The following is a 20,040-nucleotide window of genomic DNA, read 5'->3' as shown; positions in this document are numbered from 1 at the left end:
AGCCTCTAAAATATTTATATTATTTTAAACAACTCCAATTCAAATACATATGGGTTCATTCAAAAATCCAAAAAATTTAGCAAAAATGTGCATCACCTCTGGTTGTTGTTTGCAACATTATACAAAGAGCATGAACATTTTTGAAGAGCATTTTGGGTTCATTGAAAATCCATTTTAAAGTTGAACCTATTGGAAAAAACTTTGGTGCTAGGGTTTGCAACTTTCCCCATTTCAAATTTATTTGAAAGATTAAACATGATGCACAAGCAAGCCTAGGACATACCAAAACTAGGGATGTGACATCCTCCATTCATCATTTGAGCTAATGTCAAATAACCTCTTTTCACCGGCAAGTTTGAAATCGTAGTTGAGCTCTTTGATTTCCCAATACGCTTTATGTGCTAGTTCTAGAAGTAAGTGACATGCTTTTCCATAAACCATTTTATACAGAGCCATACCCATAGGATTCTTATAAGCAGTTCTATAAGCCCATAATGCATCATCAAGTTTCTTAGACCAATTCTTTCTAGATCTATTAACAGTCTTTTGCAAAGTCAATTTAATTCTCTATTGCTCAATTCTACTTGACCACTAGACCGAGGATGATATGGAGATGCAATTCTATGATTAACATCATACTTAGCAAGCAATTTACGAAAAGCATCATGAATAAAATGTGAACCACCATCAGTCATTAAATATCTAGGGACTCCAAACCTCAGAAAAATAACTTCTTTAAGAATCTTAATAGAAGTGTTATGATCAGCACTACTTGTTGGAATAGCTTCTACCACTTAGTAACGTAATCAACAACAACTAAAATATGTGTATACACATTAGAGGAAGGAAAAGGTCCCATATAATCAAAGCCCCAAACATAAAATGGTTCAATAACAAGTGAATAATTCATAGGCATTTCCTGACGTCTACTAATATTGTTGATTCTTTGGCATTCATCACAAGACAAGACAAACTTACGAGCATCCTTGAAGAGAGTAGGCCAATAAAAACCAGATTGCAATACCTTATGTGCAGTCCAATCTCGAGCGTGGTGTCCTCCATAAGACTCAGAGTGGCACTTGCATAGGATATATTCATGTTCATTCTTAGGTACACAATGTCTAATAACACCATCTACTCCTTCTTTATAAAGGTGTGGGTCATCCCAAATGTAATGTCTCAAATCATAGAAAAACTTTTTCTTTTGCTGGTATGTGAAACCAGGTGGTATAAATTTAGCAACAATGTAATTAGCATAATCAGTATACAATGGAGTATTACGAGAAGCATTTATGACAGCTAATTGCTCATCAGGAAAACTATCATTAATAGGCAATGGGTCATCAAGAACATTTTCTAACCTAGAAAAGTTGTCTGCAATGGGGTTCTCAGCTCCCCTTCTATTTATAATATGCAAATCAAATTCTTGCAGCAAGAGAACCCATCTAATAAGTCTAGGTTTAGCATCTTTCTTTTCCATAATATAATTAATAGCAGCATGATCAGTGTGAACAGTTACTTTGGAATCAACAATATAAGATCTGAACTTATCACAAGCAAAAACAAATGCTAAGAATTCTTTTTCAATAGTAGCATAATTTCTCTGGGCACTATGTAGGGTTTTACTAGCATAATGAATAACATTCAACTTCTTATCAACTATTTGTCCTAGAATATGACCAACGACATAATCACTAGCATCACACGTAATTTCAAAGGGTAAATTCCAATCGGGTGGCTGAACAATCGGTGCAGAAATCAAGGCTTTCTTAAGTATTTCAAATGCGGCTACACAATCATCAGCAAAACAAAAGGAACATCTTTTTGCAAGATATTAGTGAGAGGCCTATAAATTTTAGAGAAGTCTTTAATAAACCTCCTATAGAAACCAGCATGACCAAGGAAACTTCTTATACCTTTGATATCTTTAGGACACAACATCTTTTCAATATCATCTACTTTAGCTTTATCAACTTCAATACCTCTTTCAGAAATTTTGTGCCCCAAGACAATACCTTCATTAACCATAAAGTGGCACTTCTCCCAATTCAAAACAAGATTAGTTTCTTCACATCTCTACAAAATTCGATCATGGTTGCTTAAGAAATCATCAAAATATGTTACATAAACAGAGAAATAATCAATGAAAACATCAACAATATTTTCACAAAAGTTAGAGAATATAGCAGTCATACATCCTTGAAAGGTAGCAGGTGCATTGCATAAACCAAGAGGAATACGCCTATAAGCAAAAGTACCAAAAGGGCAAGTAAAAGTGGTATTTTCCTGATCATCTTTTGACACGGGTATTTGAGAGAAAGTAGAATAACCATCTAGAAAGAAAAAATGTGTATGTTTGGATAGTCTTTCTAGCATTTGATCAATAAAAGGTAGAGGGTAATGATATTTTCTAGTAGCTTTGTTTAATTTGCAAAAATCAATTACCATTCTCTAACCTGTAACAATTCTTTGTGGGGTCAATTCATTCTTATCATTAGGAACAACAGTAATACCTCCCTTCTTAGGGACACAATGAACGTGACTTACCCATCTACTATCAGCAATAGGATAAATTATACCTGCCTCCGAAAGCTTTAATATTTCATTTCTTATCACTTCTTTCATCTTAGGATTTAACCGTCATTGGTGATAAACAACTGGTTTAGCATCATGCTCCAAATTAATTTTGTGATGACATAGAGTGGGACTAATGCCCTTAAGATCATCAAGAGTATATCCAATAGCGGCACATTGCTTCTTTAGAGTTTTCAATAATTTCCTTTCTTCATGCTCTGAAAGGTTAACACTAATAATAATAGGATATATATTCTTTTCATTGAGATAAGCATATTTCAAAGTATCAGGTAATTGTTTAAGCTCAAACACGGGATCACCCTTGTGGAGGAGGATCCCCAAGGATTTCAACAGGCAAATTGTATTTCAAAACAGGCCCTTGATTAAAGAATATTTCATCTATTTCCCTTCTTTCATTCATAAACGTATCATTTTCATGGTCTAGCGAATATTGTTCTAAAGGATCAGTAGGAGGTACGACAACAAAAGCAAGACCAATTATTTCATGCTTACTAGGGAATTCTTTATCATGGAGTTGTCTATGAAATTTAGAGAAATTAAAATCATGAGACATAACAATATCTTTCTTCTAGTCTATCATAGCATTAATAGTATTCAATAAAGGTCTACCAAATATAATGGGACAAAAATCATCTTGTGGAGAAGCAAGAACAAGAAAATGAGTAGGGTATTTTATTTTCCCACACAAGACTTCAACATCTCTAACAATCCCAATTGGTGATATAGTATCTCTATTAGAAAGCTTGATAGTAACATAAATATCTTCTATCTCAGCAGGTGCATGATGTCTACTACACAACTTTATTCTTGTAGACACGTGTTCGGCCTGCAAGCGCAGAGTTTTGAAGGACAGTAGCAATTTTCTCTCAAGTGGATGACCTAAGGTTTATCAATCCATGGGAGGCGTAGGATGAAGATGGTCTCTCTCAAACAACCCTGCAACCAAATAATAAAAAGTCTCTTGTGTTCCCAACACAATAAATACAATGGTAATTTGTATAGGTGCACTAGTTCGGCGAAGAGATGATGATGCAAGTGTAATATGGATAGTAGATATTGATTTTTGTAATAAGAACAATAAAAACAACAAGGTAGCAATTGATAATATGGAGCACAAACGGTATTGCAATGCTTGAAAATGAGGCCTAGGGTCTATACTTTTGCTAGTGCAATCTCTCAACAATTCTAATATAATTGGATCATATAACCATCCCTCAACGTGCAACGAAGAATCACTCCTAAGTTCCTATCTAGCGGAGAACATAAGAAGAAATTGTTTGTAGGGTACGAAACCACCTCGAAGCTATTCTTTCCGATCGATCTATCCACGAGTTCGTAATAAAATAACACAAAATAATTTTAGATTCATAATACTCAATCAAACACAAAGAACCTCAAAGAGTGCCCCATGATTTCTACCGAAGAAACAAAGACAAGAACGTGCATCAACCCCTATTTGTAGATTACCCCAATAACACCTCGGGAATCCGTAAGTTGAGTGCCAAAACTCATATCAAGTGAATCAATATGATACCCCATTGTCACCACGAGTATTCATATGCAAGACATATATCAAGTGCTCTCCAATCCATAAAAGTATTCAATCCGATAACAACGAAAATCTCAAAGGGAAAAACTCAATTCATCACAAAAAGATAGGGATGGGAAAACACCATATGATTCGACTATATTAACCAAGCCCGCAATACATCAAGATCATGACATCTCAAGAACACAAGAGAGAGAGAGAGAGAGAGATTAAACACATAGCTACTGCTACAAACCCTCAGCCCCGAGGGTGGACTACTCCCTCCTCATCGTGGTGTACATTGGGATGATGAAGATGACCACCAGTGATGATTCCTCCCTCCGGTAGGGTGCCGGAACGGGGTCTAGATTGATTTCTCATGGCTACAGAGCCTTGCGGCGGCGGAACTTCTGATCTAGGGTTACCCCCGAGGGTTTTGGAATATTTGGCAATTTACAGGGCAAAGAGGGGGTGCGGGAGGCCACTGAGGTGGGCACAACCCACCTGGGCACGCCTGGTCCTGGTGGGTTGTGCCGCCCTCAGGGCACACCCCAGGTGCTGCTCTGGCCCACTGGTGGTCTTCTGGTCCATAAAAAATCCACAAAAAGTTTCACTGCATTTGGACTTCGTTTGATATTGATTTTTTGCGATGTAAAAAACAAGCAAAAAACAAAAACTAGCATTGGACACTATGTCAATAGGTTAGTCCTAAAAAATGATATAAAGTTGCTATAAAATGATTGTAAAACATTCAAGAATGATAATATATTAGCATGAATACTTCATAAATTATAGATACGTTGGAGACTGATACATCTCCAACGTATCTACTTTTTCTCATGCTTTTCCTCTTGTTTTGGACTCTATTTGCATGATTTGAATGAAACTAACCCCGGACTGACGCTGTTTTCAGCAGAACTACCATGGTGTTGTTTTTGTGCAGAAATAAAAGTTCTCGAAATGGAACGAAACTTTGCAAGAATTTTTTATATCAATAATAAGAATTTCTAGAGCCAAGACCCACCAGAGAGGGGCCCCTGGGTGGGCATAACCCATGAGGGTGCGCCCCCTCTCTTGGCGCGCCCAGGAGGGTTGTGCCCACCTGGTGGCCCCGCTGACGACCCCACGGGAGGGCAGATCCATGAGAGGGCAGATCTAGAGTCCGTTTGGGGCTCCAGATAGAATTATCGAGATCCACGAGATGGAGCCATAGCCAACCCTGTTCTTCCTCGGGAGGGCAGATCTGGAGTCCGTTTGGGGCTCCAGAGAGGGGGATCTTCGTTCTTCGTCATCACCAACACTTCTCCATTACCAATTCCATGATGCTCCCCACCGGGAGTGAGTAATTCCTTCATAGGCTCGCTGTTCGGTGAGGAGTTGGATGAGATTCATCACGTAATCGAGTTAGTTTTGTTAAGGATTGATCCGTAGTATCCACTATGTTCTTAGATTGATGTTGCTATGACTTTGCCATGCTTAATGCTTGTCACTTTGGGCTCGGGTGCCATGATTTCAGATCTGAACCATTTATGAATTCATCTTTATATCCGTGTTTTAGATACGATCTTGCAAGTTATAGTAACCTACTACATGTTATGATCCGGCAACCCCGGAGTGACAACAACCGGGCCCACTCCCGGTGATGACCATAGTTTGATGAGTTCATATATTCACTATGTGTTAATGCTTTGTTCCGGTTCTCTATTAAAAGGACGCCTTAATATCCCTTAGTTTCCAATATGGACCCCGTTGCCACGGGAGGGTAGAACAAAAGATGTCATGCAAGTTCTTTGTAATAAAGCACGTATGACTATTTACGGAATACATGCCTACATTATATCGATGAACTGGAGCTAGTGCCATATCGCCCTAGGTTAGAACTGTCACATGATGAATTTCATTCAACAAGTCACCGATCCAATGCCTACGAATTTATCCTTATTGATCTCGCTAAGTTATCACTGCTATCATCACTGTTACACTTGCTACAAACTACTGCTATCACTATTATTGTTACTGTTGCTGTTGTCACTATTATCAAAACTATCAAACTACTTTGCTACTGATCACTTTGTTGCAAATAATTAATCTCCAAGTGTGGTTGAATTGACAACTCAGCTTCTAATACCTTCAAATATTCTTTGCCTCCCCTTGTGTCAAATCTATAAATTTGGGTTGAATACTCTACCCTCGAAAACTGTTGTGATCCCCTATACTTGTGGGTTATCAAGACCTTCTTTGGCGCCGTTGCCGGGGAACATAGCTATATTTGTTGAGTCACTCGGGATTATTATCATATTATCACTATGAAGAATCTGAAGGATCTAAAGACTAATATATTTCCCTCAAGGATGAGCGGAGGTAAGGAACTGCCATCCAGTTCTGCTTTAGATTCACCTTCTGTTATGAATAAACTTGCACCACCACCACATGCTATTAATTCTGATATGTCGCAAGTTATTGATGATGCTACTTCTACTATGAATGATGCTTATGATGATGTTAGTACCTTGCTTGATAATGATGATGTGCCACTTGGTGAATTTCTTGATAAACAAATTGTTAGAGTTATACAACATGATGTTGTTGAATCTGATGATGAGCTTGAAACTGAATCTCCCGAGACACCTGCTAGAACTAGCCTTCCTAGATATGAATTGCCTAAGGTACTGGAAGGTTATGTTATGAGTGAAGAAGCAACAAGAGATATTCTTGCTTGCAATGATAGAGATGATACAATAGAGACTCAGGAACCTCACAAATGTCTCCTCCCACCCCCACCACCTACCTAAACCCTAGCCACCCTCCACGCTGGCGATCTCCACATTCAACCGTGGGGCAGGTCTTCTGATCCTCTCATTCGCTCCGGCGTCCTTCCCTATTTCTTATGGTTTTCATCTTCATGGCGGTGCATGCATCAATCTCGCTTGGGCTAGATTTTCCCCCCAGAATGGCCCTTTCTCAGGAGATCTGGCACTCTTTCCGGAGGACGGTGCATCCTACGGAAAGATCTGGCCACTTCATCATGGTGGTCTCTTTTGCTCGGAGTTCTTTCCGTCTGGATGAGGATAATGTTGGCCTCTCTCTTGAAGCTGCTCTTGGAGGGTATTGTTCTTCGCTCAAGGTATCTTTCCTGCGTGATCGTGTATTCTCCTTCCATGTCTCTTGCAAGGATGTTGGGTTTTTCATCCTACATCAACGATCCTTTGTGTGTGACCATTTTAAGTGTTTCTTTCATCTTTGGGGACATGGGGGTCCTGATTGGGAGCAAGAGTTTAAGCATTGGCAATTAGAGTGTCAACATGAATGGATCTTGGTTAGTCCCTCTAAGGCTAGAGCCACGTTAGGGTTGTTAGCCATGCAAAACCCTCCGGCCAAGTCTTCTCTCAAATCCACTATGGGTGCCAAGAAGAAACTTAGGTTTGCCACGCTCATTAATTATGAGGCGTGCAAAGGTTATCGTTATCCTGCCTCTTCACAAGATTGTTTAACTGTTCGAGAGGATGGGTATTTGGTTAGTTCTGATGAGGAGCCTTCCTCGCCGGAGATGCACACACCCTCGCCCCTGGTGGCCATCAAATTTGGATCTTTGCCACCCTCTCCGGAGTCTCCGCGTTTGGTTCCATCATCGCCCGGATCTCCTGGGATTTTGAAAATTATTATTGGGCCAAAGTTCTCGGGTTCAAAAGATTTTCCTATTGATCTAGATACCGCTGGCCCACCTAGTCCTGACACCCTGGGCCCAGATACTATCAATGCCCCAATCGACGTATCTGATGATGATTCTATTGATGCTGGAACTCAGGCTACTCATATTCCCTCCCCACGGGATATTGTTTCCGATCTGCAGAATTTTGATGAGATGATTGAAGACCTTGCTGCCAAATTTTGTGACTGCCAACATTGTTTGGGTATGGCCCACACTTCAGCGACCTGCACCAACTTGGTCCGGTGCCGCAAGTGTTTTAGGTCTGGTCAATTTAAAAAAGATTGCGTCCGCCAACCGCCCAAGTCGTCCATCTGGGTGCCCAAAGTCCCATCGCCAGGTTTCGTTTCTCGCGCCTGAACAGAGTAGCTGGCCTCTCCGCCTTCCAATCCACCGCTGCCCCCCAAAAAACCCCAATCTGCTTCTCCTCCATTGCCGTTGCCGCCTCCACTGCAACCTCCCGTGGTCTCTCCGCCTGATCTCTCAATGGAGGTCTATGCTCCTGACCCACGGCGTTTTCTTCTGGCCGGCTATGACATCATCGACCGTGGCGGAGACAGATTGCCGCGCACCTACTTCACCTCCCAGCAGCCACCCCCGCGCATGCATGAGCAGTTCATGGTGGCCATTGTCGAGCCAGTTCCACCTGCTCATATGGTGGCCATCAGGCGGGAACAAGTTCTTCACTTCATCACCCAGACCCTGCAAGTTCCGGTACGTTCTGCTCAGCCATGGGTTCATGGAGTTGGCCTGTTTGAGATGGATGACCCAGTAGTCCGTGGATCCTTTACTATGCACCCGCCGTTTCCTTTGGGTCTAGATGAGGAGGGAGAATAGTTCTTTGTCAGATTTATTCTGCATGACCATGGTGAGGGGTTTCGTGCGCTGCATGGTTATCGTACGGGTTGGCTTGTGTTCATTGGCATCCCCTTGGATTATCGGAACACACAGGGTCTTGCTGATGTGGTCAGGACATTTGGCCAGTTTCATTATTGGAACCACACCGACTGTCGACGCGCCCACTCCCTGGTCACAGCTTCTTTTCCAGACAATGCTTTGGTTCCTCGCGATGTGGTTTTCTAAGCGTTTGCTAATTGGGGTGGTACGATTGTGTCTTGGACGTCTGCATGCTATATATTATCTGCTGAGTTTGCTGAAGCCATGATTGGGGCGGACGAAGATCCGATGCCGTTGGATGGTAATCCACACCCTATGCCTGGAGAAAACCCCCCGCAACCTTTTTGGGCTATGCCACCTTACCCAGCTTTAGGGTGGAATGCTGTCCCGCCAAATCATCAGCCACTTCAGCAAGGCTTCAATGGTTGGGAACCCAATGTTCAGTAGGATGAGGGATGGGGTGCTTGGGAAGAACAAGCTCAGAATCAGCCTATGGATAATAATCAGGACGCCGCGCAGAATGAGGAGGAGGTTGAACAGAATTCTATGGTCATGGACACGCCATCTTTTGGTTCCTCTGGCTCTATGGCGCAGATGGATCAACATGGTCTCAATTTGGAGGTTCAGCAGCAATTGCACCAGCCTGTGGTTGATCCAATTCAGTTGGGCATTGTGCGTGTTGTCTATGGGCCGGTTCTGCCGCTGCACATGATCTGGGAATGAACCTTCCGCATGATGTTACCTGAGATTGTTTCTGCACAGATCCCTGGCTCTCCTTCTTTCTCGGTGCTCCTACCTTTTGTCTTGCCCACGCGCTTTTGGCCTTGGGCGATTGAGCTGGATTTTATCACCAAGATGGCATCTGCTGGATTCTTCTCGTCTGCCCTGAGCGTTCCCAGGAAGAGGTCTTCAGTTATCATTGAGCAACTTCAGCCGCAGTCACACACCATGTCTGAACCAGAGCCGTCTACTCAGGAGGTACAACACGTTGATGAGCAGCCGCCCAGCCAGGATATTCCTTCGGGGGATTTTCAGTTCCAGGCTCAGACTCCTCATATCCTTGGCAAATGCACATCCTGCAGATCCCGCAAGGCTGTCCAGTTGGTTGCTGCAGAGCCAGATTTCTCCACTAGACGGGTAACTCGGAGCTGCGCCAAGGCGACAGGATTCAAGCCCACCTCTGCCATCCCGATGAAGTCTTCAAGCCTTCGTCGACCTCGGGCCAAGAAGCCATGCCTTCCAGTGCTGGATTCGGACGACGATGGAGTTGCGCTTCCACCTTTGATGCCTATCTCTACTCTGCAGCTGCTGGGTGAGGCGCTGCAAATCCCTCTAGAAGATCTTACGGTGGCCAAGCTTATGGCGGGCCCAGAGTCTGATGATTCTACCAAGCCTTCCAATGATGATTGATCTTATTTATTTAGGATGGGGGAGGGTTAAGAGACCTCGGTTCTTTTGGGTCGTTTTTATCATGGACTTATGTGTTTTGGGGTTATCTGTGGTTTGGCTGAACTTTGTCAAGCTCTGCTACTCATTCTGTTATGTATTTATGAGTTTACTAGGCTTTTATTCTTGTGTTCATGGATCATATGTCTTATCGTAATTGGCGAGTTCTATGCTGGAATGTGCGCGGGCTAAACTCTGAGGACAGGCAAAGAGATGTTAGGCTATCATCTGCCTGCAGGAAACTAAGGTTGAGCATTTTGATATGCGCTCGATACGTGCTTTTTGCCCGCGTATATTTGATCATTTTGCTTTCTCCCCTTCTGTGGGAGCGTCAGGTGGTCTCCTGGTTATTTGGAATTCTGCAGTTTTTAGTGGCACTCTGGTTGAGGTACAACGCTTTGGCCTTGTTATTTCTTTCAAGTCTGTGCACAGTTCTAAAACCTGGACTTTGGTGTCTGTCTATGGCCCGTGCCAAGGGCCTCAACGGGATGAGTTTGTTCAGTGGTTGTATAACCTTCCGATACCTGTGGATCAAAACTGGCTCCTACTTGGGGATTTCAATTTTATCCGGTCGTTGGATAATAGGAATAGGCCTGGGAGAGATGTTAATGACATTTTTTTGTTCAATGAGATCATCGGCCACCTTGGTTTGCTTGAGTTACTACTGAAAGGCAGAGCCTACACCTAGTCTAACATGCAGGAGCAGCCTCTCCTAGAGCAATTGGACTGGTTTTTCACTACTGCTGACTGGATATCTGCCTATCCGAATACAATAGTTTTTCCTTTGGCTAAAACCTCCTCTGATCATGTGCCTTGTGTTGTGTCAATTGATACCACTATCCCAAAGTCGAAGATCTTCCGCTTTGAATTTTTGGGTGGAAATGCCAGGTTTCTTTGATTGTGTTAGGACCTCTTGGGAGGAGCCCGTTGCTGTGGGTTTATCTACACTTGCCACTTTGTCTGTTAAATTCAAGAGGTTGAGATTTGCACTCAAGAAGTGGAGCACTAATCTTTCCTCCTTAAAAAGGTTGGCCACTAAATGTTCTGAGGTGGTTCTGTATTTTGACAACCTTGAGGAACTTAGACCCCTAACCAGACCTGAGTTTAACTTCAGAAAAATCATCAAGCTTCAGTATGAACGTATTCTGAAACTACACCATATATACTAGAAGTAGAGGTGCACTATTAGATATATCATGGTGGGGGATGAAAATTCCAAGTTCTTTCATTCTATGGCCTCGGAGAGGCTTAGACGGAACTCAATCTCCTCGCTGCAGAGAGAGGATGGTTCTTCTGTCAGTGATCATGACCAAATGGCAGGAATTTTATGGAACTCCTTTAAGTCTAGAATGATCGAAGCGTAGGGTATCTCCATGGGTTTTGATCTCTCCTCTCTGATTGCCCCTGTCTTGGGGATTGATGATTTGGATGCTCCCTTTTCTGATGAGGAGATTTCTACGGTGCTTAAAGTTCTTCCCATTGATCGGGCACCTGGGCCTGACGGTTTTAATGGTATGTTTGTCAAAAAATGTTGGACTATTATTGAGAAAGATTTCAGACAGTTAGTTAAGGACTTTTATGAGGGGAGGATTAGCTTGCAGAAAATCAATTCCTCCTTCATCACCCTCATTCCCAAAATGTTGGCGCCAATGGGTCCTAATGATTTCCGGCCTATTTCCTTAACTAACACCTGCCTCAAATTCCTTACTAAATTGCTGGCTAATCGATTACATAAGGTAATCCTCAAGTGCATACACAAGAACCAATATGGATTTCTGAAGCATCGGTCTATTCCGGATTGCTTGGCATGGGCGTTCCAGTACATATATCAGTGCAAGCAATCAAAGAAGCCAATCATTCTCTTAAAGTTGGATTTTGCTAAGGCCTTTGATACTATTGAGCATGAGGCTATTCTGGCCCTTCTTATTGCAAAAGGTTTTCCCCCTAAATGGATTGGTTGGGTCAAGGAAATTTTGTCCTCTAGTGACTCTCAGGTACTACTAAATGGAATCCCCGGCAATCACTTTAAGTGTAAGCGTGGGGTTAGGGAAGGGGACCCTTTTTCTCCGTTGCTTTTTGTTTTGGCAGCATACTTGTTACAGTCTGTTGTCAACAAGATGCTACTTGATGGTATTCTCTCTCTGCCGATTGAATGCAATGACAAGGATTTTCCAATAATCTAGTAAGCTCCTGATACAATCTTGTTGCTTCCTGCCGATGAAGCCCAGTTAGTAGCCCTCAGGGACATGTTGCATGTTTTTGCTGAATCTACTGGTCTCAGAGTTAACTTTGCTAAATCCATGATGGTACCTATTAATGTCCCTGAAGCTGATGCCCTTCAGCTCTCTCAGGTCTTTCAGTGTACTCTAGGATCTTTGCCCTTCACCTATCTTGGTCTCCCTTTGGGAACGACCAAGCCCACGATCCTTGATCTGATGCCTTTGGTGGATTCACTTGAGAGGCGCTCGACTGTAAGTTTAGCCATGTTAAACCAAGGTTGCCGGCTCCAGTTGCTGAGATCGATTCTTTCTTCCATGCCTATATATTTCCTCTGCTCCCTATCAATTCCACCTGTCGTCTTCAAGCAATTAGAACGAATCATGCGCCAATGTCTTTGGAGAGGGAACCCTGATACACCGAGGCATTCCCTTGCTGCGTGGGATATGGTTTGCAGACCTAAGGAAAAAGGGGGATTGGGGGTCATCAATTTGCAGCTTCAGAACCAAGGGCTCCTCATTAAACACCTACATAAATTCTACAATAAAGCTGATATACCCTGGGTATCCTTGTTGTGGGATTCATACTATGATGGAGTTGTCCCTCATGCCACTTTACTACGTGACTCTCTTTGGTTGAAGGATATTTTTAAGTTAGCTGATAATTACAGAGTTGTTGCCTCTATTTCAGTTAACAAAGGGGACTCGGTTATGTTCTGGTCTGATGCTTGGAACTTGGGTGGTTCTTCGATGCCTTTGTGACAAAGATTGCCTCGGTTGTTCTCTTTTGATTTGGATGATAAGATTTTAGTGGCAGATTTCCTTGACAGTCAAGACAGGGCCTCCTTTTTCCAGCTGCCTATTTCCCAACAGGCTGCTCTTGAACTGGATTCACATACCTCCTTGGCGAACAATTTGGCTAGAGACCCGTTGGCTAATGATGTTTGGTCTTGGGTGGGACCCAAAGGAGCTTACACGTCAAAGAGCTACTATACCATCATGCATTCTCATATGGCCACCATTCAGCCCTGCAAATGGTTATGGAGCAGTCGATGCACGCTGAAAATCAAGGTTTTTGCTTGGCTCCTATTCTTTGACAGACTCAACACCAAGGACCTACTAGTGAGGAGGCATTGGCGGGCTGGGGATGCAGATAATCTTTGTGTGTTGTGCCACCAGCATATATATGAGGATCGTCAACACCTGTTCTTCTCCTGCAACATCAATACAAGAATATGGACCTATTTGCAGATTGACTGGTCCGGTGGCTCTAATGTGCATCAATGCATTTCTTTGGCCAGGCAAAGATTTGCTCAAAGCTTCTTTTTTGAGGTGGTGTTCACAACAGTTTGGAACATTTGGATTCTTCGGAATGGACGGACTTTCAGAGGGGAACGACCTACGTTTAGTGCATGGCGATGTAAATTTTTACATGATTTAACTTTGCTTTCCCATAGAGTTAAGGCTCATGTCAGACCCCTCCTTCTAACCTGCTTGGATGGGTTACCTTGAGTCTTCCTTTGTATAGGTAGGTATAGGTAAGTTTGCCTCCCCTGGCCTTCTTTTTTGTTTCTTCATGTATATAGTTAACTTGTATTGGACTATTGTTTTTCTTTGGAATAAAAGACTGTGGGGCTGTGCCTTGCAGTAGTTAGTCAAAAAAATGATAGAGATGATCTAGAGAAATTATTACAAAAGTATAAAGAAAAATCTCTGAATGCTAGAATGAAATGTGATCCTAAGTTTGCTACTTCACCTATCTTTATTGATGATAAGGATTATGAATTCTCTATTGACCCAGAGTTAATTACTTTGGTTGAATCTGATCCTTTCCATGGTTATGAAATTGAAACTGTTGTGGCACATCTTACTAAGTTGAATGATATAACCACCTTTTTTACTCATGATGAGAAAACTTGCTATTACTTTATTCTCAAACTATTTCCTTTCTCATTAAAGGGTGATGCTAAAGCTTGGTACAACACTCTTGCTCCTGGTAGTGTGCGTAGTCCCTAGGATACGATTTATTACTTCTCTGAAAAATATTTTCCTGCTCATATGAAATAAGCTGCCTTAGAGGAAATATTTAACTTTGTGCAAACTAAAGAAGGGAGTCTCCCACAAGCTTGGGTGAGGCTTTGCCAGTTACTTAATGCTTGATATCTTCTATAATGGACTAACTGATGCTTCTAGGGACTTCCTGGATAGTTGTGCTGGTTGTGTTTTTAGGGAATAGACTATTGCTCAAGCTGAAGAAATATTGAATAACATATAGAAAAACTATGATGATTGTACTATTCCTGAACCACCACCTGAACCCAATCCGAAGTAGAGGGGTATATTATATCTCAGTCCCGAAGATATGCAAGAGTCAAAGAAATCTATGAAGGAAAAAGGTATTAAAGCTGAGGATGTTAAAAATTACCTCCTATTGAAGAAATACATGGGCTTAATACACTACCAATGCCTAAGGTGGTAGAGGTAGATTATCTTATGAAGTTGAAAGATAATTATAATCCTCACAATATGCATCCTAGTCAAAGCCTTTATGAGTTTGAAAACTACATTAGAAAACAAGATCACTTCAATGCAAATGTTATGAAACAATTGAAATACAATTCTGATATGATTGCTCGCTTGAGTGACTTGTTATTTAGAATATCAAATTATGTTAGAGGTGTTGGAAAACATGCTTCTATGGTTCAAACTCAGTTAGAACAAGTTGCTAAATCTCAAAGAGTATTGCTTGATGAAATGAATCATAATATGCATGACTTTGCTGTTAGAGTTGCAACTAGAGGAGGTAAAATGACCCATGAACCACTTTATCCTGAGGGACACCCTAAAAGAATCGAACAAGATTCACAAAGAGCTAACAGTAGTGCACCAAGTCCTTCTAGAAAGAAAAAGAAAAAGAAAAAGAAAAAGAAAAATGATAAGACTTTGCATACTTCTAGTGAACCTGAAATAGAAAAACCTCCTGATAACAATAATGAAGTTTCTATCTCTGATGATGAAACTCAATCTAGTAATGAACACTCACCTAATGATAATGAGAAAGATAATGATGAGGTTCATGAAGACTCTCAACCAACCAATGAAAAAGAACCAGATAATGATGTTGAGGTAGAACCACCTGTTGATCTTGATAACCCACGACCTAAAAATAAAAGATGTGATAAAGGAGACTTTGTGGCTAGGAAACACGGTAAAGAAAGAGAACCGTGGGTTCAAAAACCTATGCCTTTTCGACCCAAGTCAACTAAAAAGAATGATGATGAAGAATTTGAACACTTTGCTGAAATGCTGAGGCCAGTCTTTTTGCGTACCACTTGACTGATATCTTGAAAATGCCTCCTTATGCAAAGTATATGAAAGACATCATCACAAATAAGAGAAAAATACTGGAAGCTGAAATCTCCACTATGCTTGCTAATTACACTTTTAAAGATGGAGTACCTAAAAAACTTGGAGATCCGGGAATACCATCTATACCTTGCTCTATCAAAAAGAATTATGTGAAAACTGCCTTGTGTGATTTAGGAGCTGATGTTAGTGTTATGCCTTTCTCTTTATATAAAAGAGTTGACTTGAATAAACTCACACCTACTGAAATATCTTTACAAATGGCTGACAAATCAACTGGCATACCTATCGGGATCTTTGAGGATGTGCCCGTTGTTTTTGCTAATGTTACTATTTTGACTGAATTTGTTATACTTGAGATGCCCGAGGACGAAAACATGTTGATTATCCTTGGTAGACCCTTCTTGTACACTACAGGGGCTATTATTGATTGCAATAAAAGCAAGATCTCTTTTCATATTAATGGCAATGAGCATACGGTGCACTTTCCGAAGAAACAATTCCATGTGAATCGTATTAATGTTATTGAAAAATGTCCGACAATCACTATTGGAAGTTTTGAAATACCTCTACCTACTGTCAAAAAGAAATATGAAATGCTTATTGTTGGGAAATGCATATCCCCATTGAGGTAACTTAGTGGTTTACGAAAGTTCTTCACTTTCATGCTAATCAAAAGTGGTTGTTAATAAGACTTGATCAAACTTATTAATGGATCATTTTTGAACGTTATGAAGTTGATGAATTTAGTAAGGACTACTTTTTATCCCTACTTTTTATTTTCTGTTTTTATTAGTTAAATAAAATAAAATGCCATGTTTTGTCTATTTTCTGAATTTCCAGTGCAATAAAAAAATGACCGAAAAATAAAAGTTCTCAGAATGCCCTGAAAATTTATTTTGTTTTCTCAATATTTGAGAATTTTTGGTGCAATAAACATTAGAGGGAGGTGCACCAGGTGGGCAAAACCCACCTGGGCGCGCGAGCATCCCCAGGCACGCCCTGGTGGGTTTTGGTCCCCATGCGGGCCCCCTCACTTACCTCTTCATACCACATCATCACTTACCTCCAGGAAAAAATCCCCATTGCTCTCTCTCCCGTGTTCTTGAGCTCAAACCCGTGGATTTTGATCTCTTTGCTTGAAGCTCCATTTCCAAAACTGTTTCGGAGGATTGTTGCTTGGTATGTGACTCCATCATTTGTCCAATTAGTTTTTGTTTTAGTGGCTTATACTTTGAATAGTTAGCTACTCTTGGTGCTGCTGTAGATGTGCTTGCATGTTGAATTCTTAATGTTCTAAGTTGTTTGAATGCTTGTTATGGCCTCTATGTATCCCTATGAGCAGTTGCTATCAATCTTACAAAGTTTTGTTGACAAATTTTTGTCACTCCAAAAATTTTATTTTCAGAAAATTGTATGCGGACATGAATATCTTCAGGAAGTTTTGGCTCTAAGAACAACAAGGGTGTTATTGGGGAGTCTTATGAAAATGATCTCGACCCTCGAAGGTTGGCATAAGTACGACCGTGCGAACGGCCGCACACCCCGTTCCTGCAAGAGGCTAGAATTCTTGAGGAGTTCATGCAATACATTGCTAATGTCGGCCTCACCGACTTCATCGCAGATGAGTGTGACCAGCACCAAATCCTCATAAACATATTTGTTTAGAGCTTTACTTTCTTGCCCAGAAATAAATCCCCCTGAAGTGAGCATTAATTTATATGCTGAAAACCATCAGATACCACTTACTAAGTTTTGTGACATATGCATGATCCCGTCTGATGGGAGCTTGGCTGAGCCTAGGCTGGCTGGGTTTGAGGATTTTTATCGCACTCTGACAGTGGGTGATGAGAGAGGAGTGTTAGCCACTACGGCTGCTAGCATACGCTTTCCTGCCGTACATTATTTTGCTTTATTTGTTGCTAAATGCTTGCTTGCTAGAAAGAAAGTAGGTGCACTCAGTGCACCAGTGAAAGTGCTAGTAATCCACTAGAGGGGGGGGCATAAGCAATTTTTATGGAAGTATTCAAAACACGGGGGCTTTGAAGACAGACAGTAGAAATGAACCTATTGATATGCAGCGGAAGGTAGACTACACTAGACAAGCCATAGTCAAGTAAGCAATAAAGTGAAAGCACGAAGACTATCAGCAACTAGGTAGTACGGATCAAGAAGGAAGATAGTATGAAGCCAAACAACAACAGTCTTCACACAATGAAGTCAATCAGATCATGCAAGCAGGCAATGACTTCACGAAGACAAATTGTAAGTAAAGAGAGGTAAAGGATAGAACCAGTTGCCTGGTGAGTACAAGGATTTGTTGGACCAGTTCCAGTTGATGTGACAACTATACATGTGGTTAGGGAGGCTGAGATTCAACTCAGAAGACCACGTCTTCACCTTATTCCCCTTGAGCTAAGGACACATAGTCCTCGCCCAATCACTCTGGCAAGTCTTCAAGGGAGACTTCCAAACCTTCACAGACTTCGTTCACCGGCAATCCACAATGACTCTTGGATGCTCAGAACATGATGCCTAACCGGCTGGAGGATTCACAGTCCTCAAGTGTAACAAGTCTTCAGGTCATGCAGATAGAAAGACTTTAGTGATGCCTAACACTCTTTGGCTCTGGGTGTTTAGGGCTTTGTCCTCGCAAGGATTTCTCTCTCAAATGCTTCAGAGGTGGGTTGCTCTCGAACGACAAAAGCCTTCCACTAACTCTGAGCAGCCACCAATTTATGGTGTAGGGGGTGGGATGTTTATAGCCAGGAGGCAACCCGACCTGATTTGTCTGAAATGACCCTGGGTCACTAAGGAACTGACACGTGTCTAATGGTCAGATTTCAAACACACGCGACAGCTTGACTTGGGCTACAAGCAATGCTGACTCATCCAGCTCTGGATAAGATTTGCTCTCATTGTCTTCACCCAAAGACATAGGATTTGGTTGAACATCACTTCAGTCACTCTGACTTTGTTCACTTGGACCCCACTTAACAATGCGGTGGTTCCTATGACTCAAGAAAGAAGAAAAGGCAACTATGAAACAACTATGTCTTCGCACTTCCATAGTTTTCACATGAAGGTCTTCCCGAGTCATAATCTTTGTTTTGAGTATCTTCATAGACCACCATTGTCTTCAATGTCTTCACACATTTTTAGGGGTCATCTCTGGTAGGTAAACCGAATCAATGAGGGACTACTACATGTGTTATCCTGCAATTCTCACAAACACATTAGTCACTCAACCAAGTTTGTCGTCAATACTCCAAAACCAACTAGGGGTGGCACTAGATGCACTTACAATCTCCCCCTTTTTGGTGATTGATGACTAACTGGTTGAAGTTTTCAATGGGGATAAAAGTATGTGAAAGTTTGGAATTACGACATTGTCTTTGTAAGTAGCAAAAGGCTCCCCCTGAAGATGTGCATATAAGTAGTTTGCTTTTGAATGCAAATGCACATGGAAGGTTTTACTTGGGGGAGATCCTCTTCAACTTATGAAGACAATTCAGCATGCATATAAAGATATAACGAAGATAATGACATGCATAATGAAAAATAGACGTCTGTGAAATGACTTCATGTGGAATTTATCATCGCATCACAAAGTAGTACAAAAAGTAGTAGACGACCATCATGGTTAAGTGTTACAACCAAAATAACCAAATGTATCAAAAGACGAAGGTTGTAATCACTTGGCAAAAAGTAGCAACCACCCATAAAGGACCCACTTGAAGACTATCAACTCATATGCTTCTCCCCCTTTTGTTAGTAAGGACCAAAAAGGTTTGAAGATATAGAGCATCACTACAAAAAAATACACTTCCGTGATGATACGTGTTTGTCACAGTAGGTCGCATTTTTTGTCATGCATGTACATCCATGACAATTTGATGACAGAATCAAGATAGTCATACGTGTGCTGTCGTAGAAGTGTTCCATGACATTACCAAAATTTTCATCATGGAAGTGTCCACTTCCATGATGATAAATCGCGCATGACGGAAGTGCTTTCGTCAAGGGTGACCGACACGTGGCATCCATCGTAACGGAATGCCGTTATGCTATCGAGTCCGGTTTTGGATCCGATAACCCGTTAACAGCCCCGGCCAATGGGGATTTTCCACGTGTAAAAACATCATTGGCTAGAGGAAACACGTGTTGGCTCACCGTTGGGACATATGTCATCCACTCATTAGACCCAAGGCGCCTATGATACGTCGACACGTGGCACAACCCAATAGAGGCCCATTCCTGTGAAAAGGCCGGCCCGTTTGACATGG

This window comes from Triticum aestivum, chromosome 2A, assembly GCF_018294505.1.
Source record: "Triticum aestivum cultivar Chinese Spring chromosome 2A, IWGSC CS RefSeq v2.1, whole genome shotgun sequence".
NCBI classification, from domain to species: Eukaryota; Viridiplantae; Streptophyta; class Magnoliopsida; order Poales; family Poaceae; genus Triticum; species Triticum aestivum.
This window is presented reverse-complemented; position numbering follows the sequence as displayed.